The sequence below is a fragment of the Triticum dicoccoides genome, chromosome 2B (genome assembly GCF_002162155.2).
Source record: "Triticum dicoccoides isolate Atlit2015 ecotype Zavitan chromosome 2B, WEW_v2.0, whole genome shotgun sequence".
Classification (NCBI taxonomy): Eukaryota; Viridiplantae; Streptophyta; class Magnoliopsida; order Poales; family Poaceae; genus Triticum; species Triticum dicoccoides.
Window position 1 is genome coordinate 249,175,686 of NC_041383.1, and position 22,389 is coordinate 249,198,074.

Here is a 22,389-nt window from a genome sequence, read left to right on the forward strand (position 1 = left end):
CACAAGAGAGGGGGAGAACATTGTATTGAGATCCAAAAAGAGAGAAGAAGCCATCTAGCTAATAACTATGGACCCGTAGGTCTGTGGTAAACTACTCACAACTCATCGGAGGGGAAAGGATGTTGATGTAGAAACCCTACATGGTTGATTCCCCCTCCGGCAGAGTGCCGGCGAAGGCTCCAAGATGGGATCTCGCGGATACAGAAGGTTACGGCGGTGGAAATTGTGTTTCGTGGTGCTCCTAGATGTTTTCGGGGTACGTAGGTATATATAGGAGGAAGAAGTACGTCAATGGCCGCCCGAGGGGCCCACGAGACAGGGGCCGTGGCCCCCTATCTCGTGGGGTCCTCGGGAGGTTCTTGACTTGCACTCCAAGCTCTTGGGATCACGTTCGTTCCAAAAATCACGCTCCCAAACGTTTCATTCCGTTTGGACTCCGTTTGATATTGCTTTTCTTCGAAATACTGAAATAGGCAAAAAAACATCAATATGGGCTGGGCCTCCGGTTAGTAGGTTAGTCCCAAAAATGATATAAATGTGTAAAATAAAGACCATAAACATCCAAAAGGGGTAATATAATAGCATGGAACAATCGAAAATTATAGATACGTTGGAGACGTATCACCTCCACTTGCGACTGTTCATCCACGAGCTCCTGTTCATCCAGCCTCCACCGCACGCTCCTCCACCGGCTACTGTTCAACCAGCCCTCTCCATGGGGTCCTGTTCAACCACCCCTCCATGGGCTACTGTTCGTCCAGCCCTCCACCGGCTACTGTTCAACCGGCCTTCCCTGGGGTCGTCCTGTTCATCCAGCCCTCCACGGGGTCCTGTTCATCCACCCCCAACCGGCTCGATCGGGGTCCTGTTTATCCAGAGGAAACACCACGGGGTCCTGTTCATCCACCCCCACCGGGAACTGTTCATCCAAACCCCCCAACAATGCTCACTGTTCATCAAGGGAAGGAGGCAGCAGGGTTCGACCGGTTTCAGTTAGCAGCAATAGCAAAGGAATCACTCAGGTTCAGTTAACAGCAAGGGATCGATCGCTTGGGTTCAGTAACGTAGCTAGTGCAATCACTCGGGTTCAGTTAGAGCCCAACGCCTCTTGCACCCACACGCGTATGTGTACGAGAGAAACGCGCATCCCTCGGCCCCCGACCACCCACTGTAACCGGGAACTCCCTGATATTTTCCTCGCCCTTGCTTCTACCATGGTTTTTTCCGCCATGCACGTCCCAAAGAATGTCATGCAATTGCGTCTCCAGCCCGCCCAGGACGAAAAGCCCATTTTCTATCATGATTTTTTGTCATAGAAGTAGGAGCCCACCACATCTATGATGATACCGGGTTTTGTCACAATTATCGTCATAGAATTGTCATAAGTATGACAGAAAAAAATTCGTTCGGCCCAAAATGTCACGGATGTGTCTTTTTTTTGTAGTGTAACGGTTCACTATACGTGCATGCTTTGGGAATCACAAACCTTAACACAAGTATTTCTACCAATCCACAATTACTCACTAGCATGACTCTAATATCACCATCTTTATATTGCAAAACTATTGCAAGGAATCAAACATATCATATTCAGTGATCTACAAGTTTTATGTATGATTTTATAACTAACCATGTGCATGACCAATTCCTGTTGACTCCCTAAATAGATATAAGTGAAGCATGAGAGTTTAATTCTTTCTACAAAAGATATGCCCATGCTCTAACAAATATAAGTGAAGCAAAAGAGCATTCTACAAGCAATCCAAACTTCAAATGATATAAGTGAAGCACATGAAGCATTCTATAAAGCCATACTCAAAAGATATAAGTGAAGTGCAAAGAGCATTCTATAAATAAACCAAGGACTATCTCATACCAGCATGGTGCATTTACTAAAAGAAAAATAAAAGGCACAAGACACTCCAAGATTTACGCATATCAGGTGGCGAATAAAAATATAGCTCCAAGTAAAATTACCGATGATCGTTAGAAGAAAGAGGGGATGCCTTCCGGGGCATCCCCAAGCTTAGTTGCTTGGGAGTCCTTGAATATTAGCTTGGGGTGCCTCGGGCATCCCCAAGCTTAGGCTCTTGTCACTCCTTATTCCTTCATCTATCGTGATATCACCCAAAACTTGAAAACTTCAATCACACAAAACTTAACAAAACCCTCGTGAGATCTTTTAATATAATAAAGCAAATCACCACTTTAAGTACTGTTGCAAAACCATTCATATTTTATTTTTGCATTGTAGCTACTATATTATAACTTCTCCATGGCTTATACCACCGATAAAATCGATAGTTTCATCAAAACTAGCAAAACAATGCATCAAAATAGAATCTGTCTTAAACAAGACAGTCTATAGCAATTTGAACATCTACCATACTTCTGTAACTCCAAAAATTCTGAAACATTAGGACAAAATAAAAATTTTGTATAGAAGTACTGTGCAAAAAAAATCAGAACTGTTTGACTTTCTAGTAAAAAATGTAAATTCACGCGCTACAGCCAAAGTTTCTGTTTTTCCACTACACATACCAAACAAGCAATCTAATCATCCTAAAGGCAAATCTTGGCACATTATTTTTATAATACAATGGATTTATACAAGGGGATAACTATTTTTGTTGAAAAGTTTCTGTAATTAAGATTCACAAAGTTTCCATTGGCATGAACAAAGTTCAAGGCATGCTCCCACTTTAACAATGCTTGTCTCTCTCACTTTCACTTTTCTTTTTGAAAAAGTTTTAGGTTCTCCACTTTATTTTTTGTTTTTAAACTTTATAAAAGCACTCAACATAAATAAATGACTCTCTAATACTTCCGAGTTGTCTCCCTGGCAGCGCTTTCTTTAAAGCCATTAAGCTAGGCAAATAGTTCTCAAGTAATGGATCCACCCGGATCCCAAGGTATATCAAAACCAATTTTAATTAACAATGATTTGTATTTTAGTAGTGAGCACAAAGTAACATATATCATGTAATGACGAAGTCTAACTCCCTTCCTATGCATCGGCATGTCATAAAAGAACAATTCATGCACACAAAGTAAAGGCAAATGCATAGTATAAACAGTTTCTTGCAATTTTATCATATTGGAAACAAAGAGAGGCGGAGCTGTAGTTCCTCTCTCAAAATAATTGCAAGTAGGAGCAGCAAGCACATGCATATTATATTTATCAAAATCATCATGTGCAATAGTAGAACATAGCCGTCTACAGAAAGTCATCTTGCAAATTATCCACCGTAACCAATATGGATTCATCCGTGGGAGATCTATACAGGACTGTCTTGCGTGGACTTTTCAATACATTCACCAATGCCAGGCCTCCAAACGACCGATTGTTCTGCTTAAGCTAGATTTTGCTAAGGCCTTCGACACAATTGAGCACGATCCCATGCTCAACATCATGAAGCATATGGGCTTTAATGACAGGTGGCTTTCGTGGATAAAGACCATTTTCTCCTCCGGCCGATCCTCGGTGCTCCTAAATGGTGTACCCGGAAGACAGTTTCATTGCAAGCGTGGTGTTCGGCAGGGTGACCCATTATCTCCGCTAATCTTTGTATTGGCCGCCGACCTCCTGCAATCGGCCATTAACGAAGCTTATAGAGAGGGCAGAATTCAACTACCTTTTCCAGCCACGGGTCAAATGGACTACCCGATTGTCCAGTATGCTGACGATACAATCCTGCTTATGCCTACGTGCCCTCAACAAGCAATGATCATTAAAGACATACTTACCAAATATGCACAGTCCATCGGCCTTAAAATCAACTTCCACAAATCCACACTTATTCCAATATACTTGGAGGATGATCTAGCTGCCCAACTTGCTGCTATCTTTGAGTGCACAATTGGATCCATGCCATTCACCTACTTAGGGCTACCTTTGGGCACGGCTCGACCTTCACTTCAGGACTTTATGCCACTTGTCAGCATGGTGGAAAGAAGCTTGTCATCAACGTTGTCCCTAATGTCACATGCTGGCAAGCTAACTCTTCTCAACTCCACAGTTACCTCACTACTCATTTATGCCATGTGCACGCTACATTTCCCTCCGAGACTCATTGAACTCTTGGACAAAATTAGGCGTCGATGCTTATGGCTCAAAAAGACTGAACAAGGTGATAAGTCTAACTCGCTTGCGGCTTGGGACATGGTATGTAAACCTAAAAAGAAGGGAGGGCTAGGAGTGCTTAATTTGCGTGTATAGAATGAAGCATTACTCATGAAGTTTCTACACAAGTTCTATAACAAGTTGGATATACCATGGGTGCAGCTCACTTGGGACTCTTATTACACCCAAAAAATACCTCATGCCTCGGATCTAGTCGGCTCATTCTGGTGGAAGGACATACTCAAGCTCACACCTAAGTTTCGTGGGATTTCTCAAATCAATATTGTGTGTGGCACCACGGCTTTGTTTTGGAAAGATCTGTGGTCAGGGCAAATCCTTCAAGACTCCCATCCTAGGGCCTTCTCCCATTCTCTTGATGAGGATGTTTCGGTCCAAAAGTTCCTGGGAATAACTTCTCTGCAAGAAACGTTCCACCTGCCCTTAACCCCTCAAGCCCTGGACGAGGTTAGAGACTTGCAGACAATCAAGGCTCATCTACAACCGTCCTCGTCATCCACGGATATTTGGCACTACACGTGGGGTAAAACAATCTATAAATCAACGGACTACTATAAATTCTTCTTCAAAAATGTCCAAGTGCAGCAGATATTTGGATGGATTTGGGATTCAAAATGCACGATGAAGTTGAAAGTCTTTGCTTGGTTGCTCTTCCATGACAGACTCAATACGAGGAACATGTTGAAACGGAGGCACTACAACATAGGAGATGACCACAATTGCCTCCTATGTGGTTTGAACATTGAGGAAACAGTGGAACACATGATATTCACATGCACTTTCAGTAAACTTTGTTGGGCCAAACTTGGGCTTAACTGGGAACCTTTCCTGGGCCGAATACAAGCTGTTGAAGATCACAGAAACTCTCATCCCACCACACTGTTCCTTGAGAAGTTCATTGTGGCAGCCTGGAGTATTTGGAAGGAGAGGAATAACAAGCACTTTCGAGCAATAGCACCTTCACCAACTTCCTGGCTGGACAGATTCAAGAAAGACTTTGGTCTTCTTCAACATAGAGTCAAAGAGGAGCATAGGCTCCTTGTGCTGAACCTTGTGCACTCCCTTTAGTGGTTTTACTTTGTTTTCTTAGTTCTACTTGCCACAAAGTTGGCAACTTTGTATCTTCCACCCCCTCCCCCATCATGTAAATACCCTTTGTACAACCTATTTTTTATTATAATATAGTAACACAGTAGGAGCCTTTCCTACTGTTCCTGGTCAAAAAAAAATAGTAGAACATAGCCCATCAATATAGTCCTTAATAAGTGCAAACTTCTCCAATATAGTGTAATTGAGAGAATTCAAAAAGATAATAGGACTATCATGTGTGGGTGCAATAGCAACAATTTCATTCTTAACATAAGGAACTATAGCAAGTTCATCTCCATAAGCATAATTCATACTGGCAACATGGCCACAAGCATAGCAAGCATCAAGTTCATCAAAAAGGGATATTTCAAATGAATCAAAGGGATCATAGCAATTATCATAGCAATCATCCTTCGGTAAGCATGAAGGGAAATTAAACAATGTATGAGTTGAAGAGTTACTCTCATTAGAAGGTGGGAAAGGGTAGCTAATCCGCTCTTCCTCCTTTTGTTCTTCGCTCTCCTCATCATCTTTTTCATCCAATGAGCTCACAATTTCAGCATTTTCTTCTTCCATAGATTCCTGCAACATATTAATCTCTTCTTGGACAACAGAGACTTTCTCAATAAACTCTTAAATATCAGCATTGTATTCATAATTCTCATAGCAATGTTTAAGTATAGCAAAAAATTTAGGCCTATAAACATCATCATCAAAAGCTTCATACTTTTGAAACAAATATTTAATTTCATAAGCACCCTTAAAAGCAACGAATTCTTCTATTTGTTCCACATCATAATAATCATATATACAATTAGCATAAGAAGCCAAGGTTTCATTATCATTAAATCTACAAGAAAAGGGAAGGCCTCGAGCCTTCATCCTAGAGCTACAAGTATAATCATATCTCTGGCATAAATTCCAAGCATACCAATGCAACATATCAATTTGATCCCATAATAATTTCCCTTTTTGAATCAAGCGATAATCCCTAAAGTATTCACGTTGATCCAATGTGTATCCCATTATATAGTTGAATGGGGTTTTCTCGAGATTATTAAAGTAGTGCATAATATCTTTCACATAATGAGCATCGAGGGTTTTAGGAGGTTCCCCATCTCCATGAGTAGCAAGTACACCTAATTTTTTGGTATTTCGTGTTCCATATCCATAACTAAACATACATAACAACTTAGACAACTTAGAACCACAAACAAAATCTACTTAGTGATAAAGCAAACAAGCACACACGAGAATATTCACCCCACGCTATTGCTCCCCGGCAGCGGCGCCAAAAAAAGGTCTTGATAACCCACAAGTATAGGGGATCAGTTGTAGCCTCTTTTGATAAGTAAGAGTGTCGAACCCAACAAGGAGCTAAAAGGTAGAACAAATATTCCCTCAAGTTCTATCGACCACCGATACAACTCTACGCATGCTTAACGTTCGCTTCACCTAGAACTAGTGTGAAACTAGAAGTACTATGTAGGTGTTGTGGGATAGGTTTGCAAGATAATAAAGAGCACGTAAATAAAAATTAGGGGCTGTTTAGATAAAGAAGCAACTAAATTAGTTTTAGTAGAGAGATTTTTGTCACAAGAAAGTTATTTGTCCCCAGGCAATCGATAACTAGACCGGTAATCACTATTGCAATTTTATATGAGGGAGAGGCATAAGCTACCATACTTTCTCTTCTTGGATAATATGCACTTATGGTTGGAACTCTAGCAAGCATCCGCAACTACTAAAGATCATTAAGGTAAAACCCAACCATATCATTATAAGGTATCAAGTCCTCTTTATTCCCATACGCCATAACCCACTTATCCGTGTTTGTGTTTCTATCACTCACGCAACACAGACAATAAGCAAACCATGAACATATTGCAAAACCTACATCAGGGATCCCTCATGCTTCCGTGACACGTAGAGCACCATTGGACAACACCAATAATAAAACATGTAACTCAAATCAATCACGATCATCAATCAACCCATAGGACAAAACAGATCTACTCAAACATCATAGGATAGCCATACATCATTGGGAAATAATATATAACGTTCAGTGCTACTTCTTGAGCTTGCATTGATTTTTCCCTTAAAGAGGAAAGGGTGATGCAGCAAACTAGAGTAAGTATTTCCCTTAGTTTGAGAACCAAGGTATCAATCCAGTAGGAGACCATGCACAAGTCACCGAATACCTGCACAAACAATCAACAAACTTGCACCCAACACGATAAAGGGGTTGTCAATCCCTTCACGGTTACTTGCAAAAGTGAGAGATAAATGGTAAAGTAAATATTTTTGATATTTTTGGTTTATAGATCGGAAAGTAAAAGATTGCAAAATAGTAGATCGGAAACTAATATGATGGAAAAGAGAACTAATATGATGGAAAATAGACCTAGGGGCCATAGGTTTCACTAGTGGTTTCTCTCAAGATAGCTAATAATACGGTGGGTAAACAAATTACTGTCGAGCAATTGCTAGAAGAGAGCATAATTATGACAATATCTAAGGCAATGATCATGAACATAGGCATCACGTCCGTGTCAAGTAGACCAAAACGATTCTGCATCTACTACTATTACTCCACACATTGACCAAGTTCATAAATACAGAGTAACGCATGAAGTAAGATGACCTGATGTAGAGGAATTAACTCAAGAAATATGATGAAAACCCCATCTTTTTATCCTCGATGGCAACAATACAATACGTGCCTTGCTACCCGTACTGTCACTAGGAAAGGACACCGCAAGGTTGAACCAAAAGCTAAGCACTTCTCCCATTGAAAGAAAAACCAATCTAGTAGGCCAAACTAAACCGATAATTCGAAGAGACTTGCAAAATATCAAATCATGCATATAAGAATTCAGAGAAGACTCAAATAATATTCATAGATAATCTGGTCATAAATCCACAATTCATCGGATCTCGGCAAACACACCACAAAAGAGTATTATATCAAATAGATCTCCAAGAACATTGATGATAATCAAAGAGAGAGAAGAGGCCATCTAGCTACTAGCTATGGACCCGTAGGTCTGTGGTAAACTACTCACGCTTCATCGGAAGGGCAATGGTGTTGATGTAGAAGCCCTCTATGATCGAATCCCCCTCCGACAGGACGCCGGAAGAGGCTCCTAGATGGGATCTCAAGGGTACAGAAGGTTGTGGCGGTGGAAAAGTGTTTTCGTGGCCCCCCTGATGGTTTTGGGGTATAAGAGTATATATGGGAGAAAGAATTAGGTCAGGAGACCTCCGAGGGGCCCACGAGGTAGGGGCGCGCCCTATACCCCTGGACACGCCCTCCACCCTCGTGGTCGCCTCGTTGCTTCTCCGACTTCATCTCCAAGTCTCCTGGTTTGCTTCGGGTCCAAGAAATATCACCGTGAAAGTTTTATTCTGTTTGGTATTCCTTTTCTGCGAAACTATAAAACAGGCAAAAAACAGAAACTGGCATTGGGCTCTAGGTTAATAGGTTAGTCCCAAAAATAATATAAAATAGCATATAAATGCATATAATACATCCAAAAAAGATAATATAATAGCATGGAACAATAAAAAATCATAGAGACGTTGGAGACGTATCAAGCATCCCCAAGCTTAATTCCTACTCGTCCTCGGGTAGGTAAATGATAAAACAGAATTTTTGATGTGGAATGCTACCTAACATATTTATCCATGCAATTCTCTTTATTGTGGCATGAATGTTCAGATCCGTAACATTCAAAACAAAAGTTTTTTATGGACATAAAAACAATAATACTTCAAGCATACTAATAAAGCAATCATGTCTTCTCAAAATAACATGGCCAAAGAAAGCTATCCCTACAAAATCATATAGTCTGGCTATGCTCTATCTTCATCACACAAAATATTTAAATCATGCACAACCCCGATGACAAGCCAAGCAATTGTTTCATACTTTTGATGTTCACAAACTTTTTCAACTTTCACGCAATACATGCGCGTGAGCCATGGATATAGCACTATGGTGGAAGAGAATATGGTGGTTGTGGAGAAGACAAAAAGAGGGAGATAGTCTCACATCAACTAGGCATATCAATGGGCTATGGAGATGCCCATCAATAGATATTAATGTGAGTGAGTAGGGATTGCCATGCAATGGATGCACTTGAGCTATAAGTGTATGAAAGCTCAAAAAGAAACTAAGTGGGTGTGCATCCAACTCGCTTGCTCACGAAGACCTAGGGAAATTTGAGGAAGCCCATCATTGGAATATACAAGCCAAGTTCTATAATGAAAAATTCCCACTAGTATATGAAAGTGACAACATAGGAGACTCTCTATCATGAAGATCATGGTGCTACTTTGAAGCACAAGTGTGGTAAAAGGATAGTAACATTGCCCCTTCTCTCTTTTTCTCTCATTTTTTGGCCTTTCTCTTTTTTATGGCCTCTTTTTTTCATCTGGAGTCTCATCCCGACTTGTGGGGGAATCATAGCCTCCATCATCCTTTCCTCACATGGGACAATGCTCTGATAATGAAGATCATCACACTTTTATTTACTTACAACTCAATACTTAGAACAAAATATGACTCTATGTGAATGCCTCCAGTGGTGTACCGGGATGTGCAATGACTCAATAGTGACATATATGAAAGAATTATGAACGGTGGTTTTGCCACAAATACAATGTCAACTACATGATCATCCAGAGCAATATGAAAAAGATGAAGCGTGTCATAATAAACGGAATGGGGGAAAGTTGCATGGCAATATATCTCGGAATGGCTATGGAAATGCCATAATAGGTAAGTATGGTGGCTGTTTTGAGGAAGGTATATGGTGGGTGTATGGTACTGGCGAAAGTTGCACGGTACAAGAGAGGCTAGCAAAGGTGGAAGGGTGAGAGTGCGTATAATCCATGGACTCAACATTAGTCATAAAGAACTCACATACTTATTGCAAAAGTCTATTAGTTATCGAAATGAAGTACTACGTGCATGCTACTAGGGGGATAGATTGGTTGGAAAAGACCATCCCTCATCCCCGACTGCCGCTCATTAGGAAGACAATCAAAAAATAAATCATGCTCCGACTTCATCACATAATGGTTCACCATACGTGCATGCTACGGGAATCACAAACTTTTAGCACAAGTATCTCTCAAATTCACAACTACTACCTAGCATACTAATATCACTATCTTCATATCTCAAAACTATCATAAAGGATCAAACTTCTCATAGTATTCAATGCACGGAATATGAAAGTTTTTATTATATCCCTCTTGGATGCCTATCACATTAGGATTAAATTTATAACCACAGAAAATTACCATGTTGTTCTAAAAGACTCTCAAAATAATATAAGTGAAACATGAGAGTTCATCAATTTCTATAAAATAAAGCCATCGCCGTGCTCTAAAAAGATATAAGTAAAGCACTAGAGCAATATTGCCTAGCTCAAAAGATATAAGTGAAGCACATAGAGTATTATAATAAATCACGATTCATGCATGTCTCTCTCAAAAGGTGTGTACAGCAAGGATGATTGTGGTAAACTAAAAAGCAAAGACACAAATCATACAAGACGCTCCAAGCAAAACACATATCATGTGGTGAATAAAAATATAGCCTCAAGTAAAGTTACCGATAGACGAAGACGAAAGAGGGGATGCCTTCTGGGGCATCCCCAAGCTTAGGCTTTTGGTTGTCCTTGAATATTACCTTGGGTTGCCTTGGGAATCCCCAAGCTTAGGCACTTGCCACTCCTTATTCCATAGTCCATAAAATCCTTACCCAAAACTTGAAAACACAAAACTCAACAGAAAATCTCATAAGCTCCGTTAGTATAAGAAAATAAATCACCACTTTAAGGTACTATTGCAAACTCATTATTAATTTATATTGGTGTAATATCTATTGTATTCCAAGTTTTCCATGGTTCAAACCCCCTGATACTACCCATAGATTCATCAAAATAAGTAAACAACACATAGAAAACAGAATCTGTCAAAAATAGAATAGTCTGTAGTAATCTGTAACTCTCGAATACTTCTGTCACTCCAAAAGTTCTAAAAAATCAGGACAACCTAAGAAATTTGTGCACCAATCTAGAGCAAAAAGAATCAGATCAAAAGCGCATTTCATTAAAATTCTGTAAATTATTTACTGGGCGTAAAAGTTTCTATTTTTCAGCAGGATCAACACAACTATCACCGTAAGCTATCCTAAAGGTTTAACTTGGCACAAACACTAATTAAAACATAAAACCACATCTAACCAGAGGCTAGATGAATTATTTATTACTAAAAAGGAACCAAAAGTAAAGAACAAAAATAAAATTGGGTTGCCTCCCAACAAACTCTATTGTTTAACGCCCTTAGCTAGGCATAAAACACGAATAGATCTAGGTATGGTCATCTTTGATATGCAATTCTTCAATTGAACACGCAAAATCTTTAGGAGATATTTTGGCTTTATCAATGATCAAACTCCTAGGCAAGAAATCAACAAATTCATTTGTGGCAAAAGGTTCCTTAATAATATCAAAAAGATTGGGGTGAACACTTATTGATTTGAGATCTTCATTATCTTTACTAGAGGATTCACCCTTATTCTTAGGAACGTAAGTAAACTTGGCAATCTTAGTAGGAGGAAAATTTTGAGTAGTTTTAACTAAGGAAAAAAGCGGAACCCAAGTTGGTAATAATATCTCTGAGTTTATCAATTCTAGTAGAATCTTGATCTATCTTTTCATTAACTATGGGTTCCTTTTCTCTAAGATTCTTCAAAGTAACTCCTACCTTAGATCCATATTGAGTAATATGGTTATGAATCTTCTTATCCAAATTTTCAATCAACTCAATGGTGGCAATTTTATTTTCAATAATATCAAGCCTTTGCATTACATGTTCCAATGTTAAGGCAGTTCCATTGACCAAAAGAGGTGGTGGTCCTAACAAATCTATCATGGCATTGTAAGAATCAAAAGTATGGCTCCCAAAGAAATTTTCCCTAGTGATAGTATCTAGAACTTATCTATTCCAAGGAGTAATGCCTAAATAAAAATTACGAAGGAGAACAGCAGTAGATTGCTTTCGAGTAGATCTATTCTGAGCATTGCAAATTCTATATCAAATATCTTTTAAATTTTCCCCTTCCTTTGTTTAAAATTGAGGACTTCATTATCGGGAGCGCTAACAATGATGGGAGGACTAGCCATGAAAGCGAATAAAGCGATCTAACACACGAGCACACAAAAAGCAAGCGAAGATGATGAACAGAAGAGGGGCGAAGAAAGGGCAAATCTTTTCGAAATTGTTTTAGAGGTGGGGGCGAGGAAAATGAGAGGCGAATGGCAAATAATGTAATGTAAGAGATGAGAGTTCATGATGGGTACTTGGTATGTCTTGACTTGGCGTAGATCTCCTCGGCGACGGTGCCAGAAATTCTTCCTGCTACTTCTTGAGCTTGCGTTGGTTTTTCCCTTGAAGAGGAAAGGGTGATGCAGCAAAGTAGAGTATGTATTTCCCTTAGTTTGAGAACCAAGGTATCAATCCAGTAGGAGACAACACGCAAGTCACTGAATACCTGCACAAACAATCAACAAACTTGCATCCAACGCGATAAAGGGGTTGTCAATCCCTTTACGGTTATTTGCAAAAGTGAGATCTGGTAGAGATAGATAAATGGTAAAGTAAATATTTTTGGTATTTTTGGTTTATAGACCGGAAAGTAAATGATTGCGAAATAGTAGATCAAAAACTAGTATGATGGAAAAGAGAACTAATATGATGGAAAATGGACCCGAGGGCCATAGGTTTCACTAGTGGCTTCTCTCAAGATAGCAAATAATACGGTGGGTAAACAAATTACTGCCGAGCAATTGTTAGAAGAGCGCATAATTATGACGATGTCTGAGGCAATGATCATGAACATAGGCATCACGTCCATGTCAAGTAGACCGAAATGATTCTGCATCTACTACTATTACTCCACACATCGACCGACTCCTGCCTGCATCTAGAGTATTAAGTTCATAAAGAACAGAGTAACACATGAAGTAAGATGACATGATGTAGAGGAATTAACCCAAGCAATATGATGAAAACCCCATATTTTTATCCTCGAGGGCAACAATACAATACGTGCCTTGCTGCCCCTACTGTCACTGGGAAAGGACACCACAAGATTGAATATAAAGCTAAGCACTTCTCCCATTGCAAGAAAACCAATCTAGTAGGCCAAACTAAACCTATAATTTGAAGAGGCTTGCAAAAATATTAAATCATGCATATAAGATTTCATATAAGACTCAAATAATTTTCATAGATAATCTAATCATAAATCCACAATTCATCGTATCTCGGTAACACACCGCAAAAGAGTATTACAATAAATAGATCTTCAAGAACATGAAGGAAAACATGGTATTGAGAATCAAAGAGAGAGAAGAAGCCATCTAGCTACTAGCTATTGACCCGTAGGTCTGTGGTAAACTACTCATGCTTCATCGGAAGGGTAATGGTGTTGATGTAGAAGCCCTCTATGATCGAATCCCCCTCCGACAGGATGCCGGAAAAGGAGCCTAGATGGGATCTCACGGGTACAAAAGGTTGCGGTGGTGGAAAAGTGTTTTTATGGCTCCCCCTGATGGTTTTGGGGTATAAGAGTATATATGGGCGAAAGAATTAGGCCAGGAGACCTCCGAGGGGCCCACGAGGTAGGGGGCGCTCCCTACCCCCCTGGGCGCGCCGTCCACCCTTGTGGCTACCTCGTTGCTTCTTCGACTTCATCTCCAAGTCTCCTGGTTTGCTTCTGGTCCAAGAAAGATCATCATGAAAGTTTTATTCCGTTTGGACTCCGTTTGGTACTCCTTTTCTGCGAAACTCTAAAATAGGCAAAAAACAAAAACTGGCTCTGGGCTCTAGGTTAATAGGTTAGTCCCAAAATAATATAAAATAGCATATAAATGCATATAAAACATCCAAAATAGATAATATAATAGCATGAAACAATAAAAAATTATAGATGCATATAAAACTGGCACTGGGCTCTAGGTTAATAGGTTAGTCCCACCGAGTTTGCCTGACCAACCCTCTGTGTGTCCATTACCAAAATCGGTCTCACCGAGATTGCGTTATGCCATAACCCTAACCATATCGGTCCCACCGAGATGACATGTCGGTCCCATCAAAAATCCTAACGGTCACATTGTTTACTAAATCGGTCCGACCGAGTTTAAGGATTCGGTCCCACCGAGTTTGGTAAGTTGTGTGTAACGGTTAGATTTTATGTGGAGGCTATATATAACCCTCCACCCACTCTTCATTCGTGGAGAGAGCCATCAGAACATGCCTACACTTCCAACATACATTTTCTGAGAGAGAACCACCTACACTTGTGTTGAGGTCAAGATATTCCATTCCTACCACATAAATCTTGATCTCTAGCCTTCCCCAAGTTGCTTTCCACTCAAATCTTCTTTCCACCAAATCCAAATCCTGTGAGAGAGAGTTGAGTGTTGGGGAGACTATCATTTGAAGCACAAGAGCAAGGAGTTCATCATCAACACACCATTTGTTACTTCTTGGAGAGTGGTGTCTCCTAGATTGGCTAGGTGTCACTTGGGAGCCTCCGTCAAGATTGTGGAGTTGAACCAAGGAGTTTGTAAGGGCAAGGAGATCGCCTACTTCATGAAGATCTACCCTAGTGAGGCAAGTCCTTCGTGGGCAACGGCCATGGTGGTATAAACAAGGTTGCTTCTTCGTGGACCCTTCGTGGGTGGAGCCCTCCGTGGACTCACGCAACCATTACCCTTCGTGGGTTGAAGTCTCCATCAACGTGGATGTACGATAGCACCACCTATCGGAACCATGGCTCAAAAATCTCCGTGTCTCCAAATTGTGTTTGCACACTCCAATCCCATCCCTTTACATTCTTGCAATTTGCATGCTTTACTTTCCGCTGCTCATATACTCTTTGCATGCTCGCTTGATATGTATTGTGAATGTTAAAATTGTGCCAAAACTCCACTTCAACTTAAAGAATTTAAAAACTGCAACTTTTCTTGCTTAGTGTCTATTCACCCCCCTCTAGACACCTCTTCTCGATCCTTTCAATATGGGTTTTCTATGAAAAACATGGAACAAACAAGAACTAGCACTGGGCACTGGATCAATATGTTAGTCCCAAAAATAGTATAAAAACTTGCCAAAAATATGTAAAAGTTGTAGAATGTTGGCATGGAATAATAAAAAATTATAGATACGATGGAGATGTATCATTCCCCACGGAGGTACTCTTCATTATATCTTGTTTCTTTCATGCCTAGCCAATAAAATAACCAGTGGCAAGCCAATGAGTACTTTGAATGTACTCGCAAGCAACCCATGTTTTGGAACAAGGTACGACAATGCATGATATAGCACTAAGTAGGTAATTTTGCAGAAAGCTAGTTTTGAGTGCAATGACATGTCCTAACATCTTGTAAAGCATGCATCATAAGAATTCAGATATCCATGTGAACCAGTTACAGATATCAACATAAACAGATTTTGGATCAACTCCAGCTCAATCAACATGGCAAGTCATTCGACTCGACTCAAGTAGCTCCCTTCCACACACACACACACACACACACACACACACACACACACACACACACACACACACACACACACCGGGTCTTTGTAAACAATGGACGTAGCCCAAGAGCGGTCATCCAACTATCCTTGACCGTGGACATGGCTATTCGAATAATTTTACACTCTACAGAGGTTGTACACTTTACCCACAAGAATCCGGGAAGCTTTCGTGTCGTCTATGATCCCGCAGTACTTCAAGTACTCGAGGGAAGCACCCATTCACTATCTTTCCCTAGGCGACACTAACATAGATTCCACTCATTGGTACACAACCCTCATGTCATGATCATAAAAGACCTTGGGACTCTACCCCTTTTATCATCACACCTACACGAAGGGACCAACGGTGTGTCCGGTGCCTTGTAAAAAGATTCATGTCCGCCTATCGAAGCACGACACCGTCCCGAGAGTGAACTCACATCACCCCCGTTACTAGTAATGTGGGCACCATGCCAGTATCGGACTAGGTAATCAATAATGCCCCATCCCATAAGGGGTAGTGTGGTTGCACATGTATGGTTGGAGTAACGGTCGCAACTTAAACCAACCTTTTATTCAAAACAACACACTCCCTTGCCTCGGTACACCATTTCGGCATCAAGTGGTTACTTATCTCAACATCACCCTCGGGCATTAGTGGCACCCGACGGGTTTTTTGAAAAGTCTTTAAAAATACTTTTGTCTCCATCACCATGCATATACCCGTCCCACTTGCGTAGCAACTAGTTTAGCATCCTATCTACTCCCACCCGCATAACCCTCATAGGAAGGTAGGGTCATGCACAATGCAAGTGTCAACAAGTAAGTAACGGAGGCAACCCACCAAAGTGGTTACCATCTCATCATGATTCCAATGCAACAATATTAGGGTGCCATATGACATGCATACAAATGGTTTCATAGACATGGTCAAGGGGCTGCTTGCCTCGCTCAGCAAAATCTTCAAATCTTCTGGTCCATCACCAAGTACTCCATCTACTTCGTCAACTATCGTCGAAAGCAATCACAATAAGCAACACAACAAGGCAAAAATAAAATTCTCTAAAAATAGGAATTGGACTTTTCCAGGACATCTCTGGTTATATGAAAAATAACCAGAGGGGTTTCATTGGAATTGGATCAATAGATATTCTTGAACATTTCAATATGATGGAATCAAGGGAGTAATAGATTTGCAAGAAGTTTACAGAATGCCTTTTTTATAAAAATGAGTGAAAGCACTCATTAAATCTGGCATGATTTTACAAACATTTAGAAATTGGTTTCACTGGATTTCGAGTTGAAATGAATATAATATGGATTTTTGAAGTTGACTTATGTGAATAACTGGCCTATTAAATAGATCCTGTGAAAAATAGGCATAGTAAAAATGTTCATTGCTACCTATTAAATAGAGAATGATTTATGGTGTCACTAGAAATTTGAATCACCAAATTTGGAGTTTGGTTGAATATTCTAAGAATTTTTGAACTACCCTGGAAAAAGAAAAAGGTAAAAGGATTACCAGGTACAAATGAGCTAAACTGCACCCTAGGTGCTGGATAGCTAATAGGCTGGCCCGACAGCTCAGCCGCGGGCGCAGGAGGTGACGTCGATGGCATACTCCAGTGGTACGTCTTCGCTCGAGGCAGACGCCTTCAATGGAGGCCGTCTCCACTTAATCGGGAGGGGCCCGCGGCCTTAGCCACCTACAAGCGGGACCCGCTGGCAGGCCCTCCTCCTACCTCCCGCTCAAAACAAAGGAGGGGCAGGGAGGCCAGCCGAGCGCATGCTAGCGCCCGTTCTAGCGGCTCACGTCGCCTCCGGTGACGGTACGGCCACCCGCATGCTCGGGAGGAAGTCTTGCGTCCGCCTGATGGTCCCATATACGCAGGAGAGTGCCGTAGCGAGCGGGGCTTCAGCCGCAGCGGGGGGCGACGACGGGTAAGATTGATTATGGCGTTGTGGTTCATAGAAGGAGAAATGAGTGTGAGGGCGAGATCCTCAAGGTCTAGAGGGTCCCCTGGTGTTGTTTTAGGGAGAGGAGGGAGTCGGGACGACACAAATTTTAGCAGCGGCCGGCGGCGGTGCTTTGGCCGTGGTGATGGATAGAGGATGCGAGAGCGAGAGAGGTCTGTTCTAGGAGGACTAGGGAAGGGAGAGAGAGAGTAAATGGAGACGAGGGAGAGGCCCGAGGAGGCTCTATATGGCAAGGCCATGGTGCACCATGAGTTGAGCTCACGGGTGCCCGCAGAAATCGCCATGGCGGTCGGGGGAGGGGTCCTTGATCCCTCTGTGGCGTTTGTCGGGATGGAGTAGGGGTAAAGGAGGGGAGAGATGAAGCAGAGCGAGCTCGAGGAGGTCCCGCACGAGTGCAATGATTGGTGAGCTCGGGCAGCGCTCGGGTGAGCTCGACAGGGGGCAGAGGAGGGTGACGGAGGAAGGGCCCGACAGCTTGACATGTCATGGACGTCGAGGCCACCTCGGGAGACATCATCCCGTCGCCCAAGGTCGACGGGAGGCCTCGGAATGGGTGTGCTACAGTGTGGGAGAGCACTGTAGTGTGCTCCAGAGCACGAGCTCTGCATGCCATTGCATAAACTATGTGCCCTGGGCGTGTCCACTAGTGTCTAGAGGTGCTAAGGAGGAGTAAACAAGGTGTGTGTTTCATTGGATGCCCTAGAGTGGAGGTGGAGAGGGAGAGAAGAAAATGAGTTGTCCAGAGGAGAACAGAGGGGTTTTCACCCACCAAAAATTGAGATATGGTAAAGAAAAACTTACTAGAGGTAGAAGGCGATCAGGGTCGATCGGCTGTGGTAAAAATTTGAGCGGGTCAAAACAGTGGTCTTGGTAAAATAGTAGAAGGTGTCTGATGGTGATTTGGGCAAGTAAATCGGTTCTCCTTGCCATGAGATTTAACGGGATCTAATATTAGATAGAAATAAGGTATACCACGAAGTTTGAGCTCATTTTAAGAAAGTTGACAATGCAACTTTGGAAAACCCCAAAAATCAACAGAAATGGTTTTCCAAGATTTAGTCATGCAAATCTATTCGCCCTGATGCACCACTCAGTGTAGTGTCATAATTTGGAGATTATAGAATGTCCACAAAAATTGAGATCAAAAGGAGATAGTTGACAATATAGAGTCGCTCAAATTTGGTTCTGGACAGAGATGGTTTTGAGGGGTTCTGATGATGTTAACATGTTCTCCAAAACATGAGTCTTGGCAAGATCATCAAATATGGCATTTGTGACATGCCAGAATTTTCTTGTAATTTATAAAAAATATTTCCTTTGTAAATATTTCAAAAGCTTGAAATATCCAGAAATGATATTTGAGGGATTTGGTCAATATTTTGAACATGACCATGTGTTGCAACTCATATATATATATATATATATATATATATATATATATATATATATATATATATATATATGGGAAATATATGTCCACTGAGTTTCCCTAAATTTTCCCAAATATTTTTGAAACATTAAACTAATTTTAAACTATAAAAGACCATTTCTGGCCTTAAGGAAAAGCCTTCAAATAAAATAGCAAAAATAACTTTTAAAATAATGTTTTTGTGGTTTTTGGGAGTCCTATATCTAATAGAAGTCAAATATACTTTTTGGAAGATTTTTCACACCCTATATTAAGTACTTGTAGTTCAAGTCTCAATTTAGGGGTTTCGGAAACCTAATTTAGAAAATACTTTTTGGCCCATTATTTTTGCAAGAAAATATTTTGACGTCCTATACACATGTCATGATCATTGGGCAAAGTTTTGGATCAAGGAGAAGGAGTATAAGAGTTGGATGATTTATTTGATTTTTAGAGCACTTGCAAACAACAAACAAAAATCCAATGAAGCAGAGTCCAAAGCACTCAAAAGTTTTTGTCGAACCACATTTTATCATGATTTATTAGCTTAAGTGTTGTGGCATGAAAATCTGGGTGTGACAGACCTACCCCCTTATAAGAATCTCGTCCCCGAAATTCCCAAACTAGGCGTGGAAAGGAATACAGAAACTTAGATTTGGGGTAGTCTTCACGTCCTCATACTGCTTCTGCTTCTGTTTGGTGCTCCATTGAACCTTGAAGTACTCAATGGTGTAGGCTTCATATATAATGTTCCACTTGATCGAGGTTGCAAATGGGTCTCTCGCCCAGGTCAGGTCGGGCTGGAGGTTGATGGCTCGGTGATTGATGTCCTTGTAGAGATCGGGCTAGTTAGGAAGTTGGAAACACTTCAGGAGTTATGTTGTGTGGAAAATATTGTGCACATCGGATAACCTAGGTGGCAACTCCAGTTGGTAACCGTCTTATCTTCGTCTTGTAGTGATCTCGAAGGGGGCCGATGAATCTTGGTGTGGGCTTGCCTTTGTCATGGAAACCTTTAGTTCCTTTGTGGGGAGTGACTCGCATGACACATGGTATTTTTTTGACTATGAAGACAGTAGGAAATGCTCCTACTGCATATATATTACTATGTAAAAGGAGGTATAATTACATGGGGTGTTACATACAGGTGGTGGTTGGGTCAGAACCCAAGGCTACTAGAAGGCAGCAAGCAACTATTGTATGGAGTCTAACAGAGCAGTAACAATTAGTACTTTAGAGGGTTGCACTCTATATCTAAGGTTGGAAAACTCCAACTTGAATCTTTGCTTCCAAGCTGCCACAGAAGGCTTGATCTTTCTGAAATGGTGGTTGTTGCGCTCTTTCCATAAGCTCCAAGCAGATGTCAGAAAAATGTCCATCCATAGTTTACGGGGTTGCGTGGTTTTTTGATGACTAATCAGTGTAAGCCTCTTATCATGCATGGACCAGTGGAAGACAAGGGATCTCCAGCAAGCCTGACTGAAAGTGCAATAAAAAAATAGGTGCTCCACCGTTTCTTCTATGTGTTGGCCACACAGGAGGCAATCAAAGTTGATGCCAATGTTGTAGTGCCTCTGTTTGAGCATATTTCTGGTGTTTAGACGGTCAACTAGAAGGAACCAACCGAAGACCTTGATCTTGGGAATGCACTTGGCCTTCCACAACCAACCAAAAGCTTCATGGGCAACCACCTCCCTAAAGTAAAATTTGTAATATGAAGAGGTGCGGAAGTTATTGTCTCCCCATACACACTGCCAAGTATCATGAGCAGGCATTGGAGTGATCATGGCCACTTCAGCTTGAATGTTATGCAGTTCATCACGGGCTTGTATCGAGAGGGGAAGGTGAAAGTTTTCATGCAAGTCTGAAGATGTCAGAAGATCTTTGATGGAGATGTCTTCAGAAGATGCATAAGAGTAGGCTCTTGGGTATGTCTCAGCGTAGATGGAATGATTCCGATTATCTTTCCAGAAGAGAGCAGAAGAGCCACTTTCGATATTGATGCGTGTCACACCACGGTAGGTCAGCATTAGATGGATTAAATCTTTCCACCAGAAAGAACCGCAGGCATCATGAGCATGTGGGATGGTGTCACCGTAGTACAACTCCCAGATCAGGTGAACCTAGGGGATATCGTGCATGTTGTAGAACTTGTGGAGAAACTTGAGGAGCAAGGCATCGTTGTGTATCCGTAGGTTAATGACACCTAAGCCTCCACTCTTCTTGGGCCTGCACACCATGTCCCAAGCAGCTAGGTAATTGCTCTTAACACCATCCTTAGTCTTTTTTTGCCACAGGCAGTGGCATCTGATCTTGTCAAGTTGAGCCACAATTTTCGGTGGGAGACGAATGGTGCCCTGATACGTCTCCAACGTATCTATAATTTTGATTGTTCCATGCTATTATGTTATCTGTTTTGGATGTTTAATGGGCTTTAATATGCTCTTTTATATTATTTTTGGGACTAGCCTATTAACCGGAGGCCCAGTGCCAGTTTCTGTTTTTGTGTGTGCCTATTTTAGTGTTTTACAGAAAAGGAATATCAAACGGAGTCCAAACGGAATGAATCCTTCACGAGGATCTTTCTTGGACCGAAAGCAATCCAGAAGACTTGGAGTTGAAGTCTGGGACTCTACAAGGAGGCCACGAGGCAGGAGGGCGCGCCCAGGGGGGTAGGCACGCCCCCACCCTCGTGGGCCCCTCGTAGCTCCACCGACGTACTTCTTTCGCCTATATATACTCTTATACCCTAGAAACATCAAGGGGAGCCACGAAAACACTTTTCCACCGCTGCAACCTTCTGTACCCGTGAGATCCCATCTTGGGGCCTTTTCCGACGATCTGCCGGAGGGGGAATCGATCACGGAGGGCTTCTACATCAACACCCTTGCCTCTCCGATGAAGCGTGAGTAGTTTAACATAGATCTTCGGGTCCATAATTATTAGCTAGATGGCTTCTTCTCTCTCTTTGATTCTCAATACATAGTTCTCCTCGATGTTCTTGGAGAACTATTCGATGTAATACTCTTTTGCGGTGTGTTTGCCAAGATCTGATGAATTGTGGATTTATGAACTTGATCATCTATGAATATTATTTGGTTCTTCTCTAAATTATTATATGCATGATTTGATATCTTTGCAAGTCTCTTCGAATTATCGGTTTAGT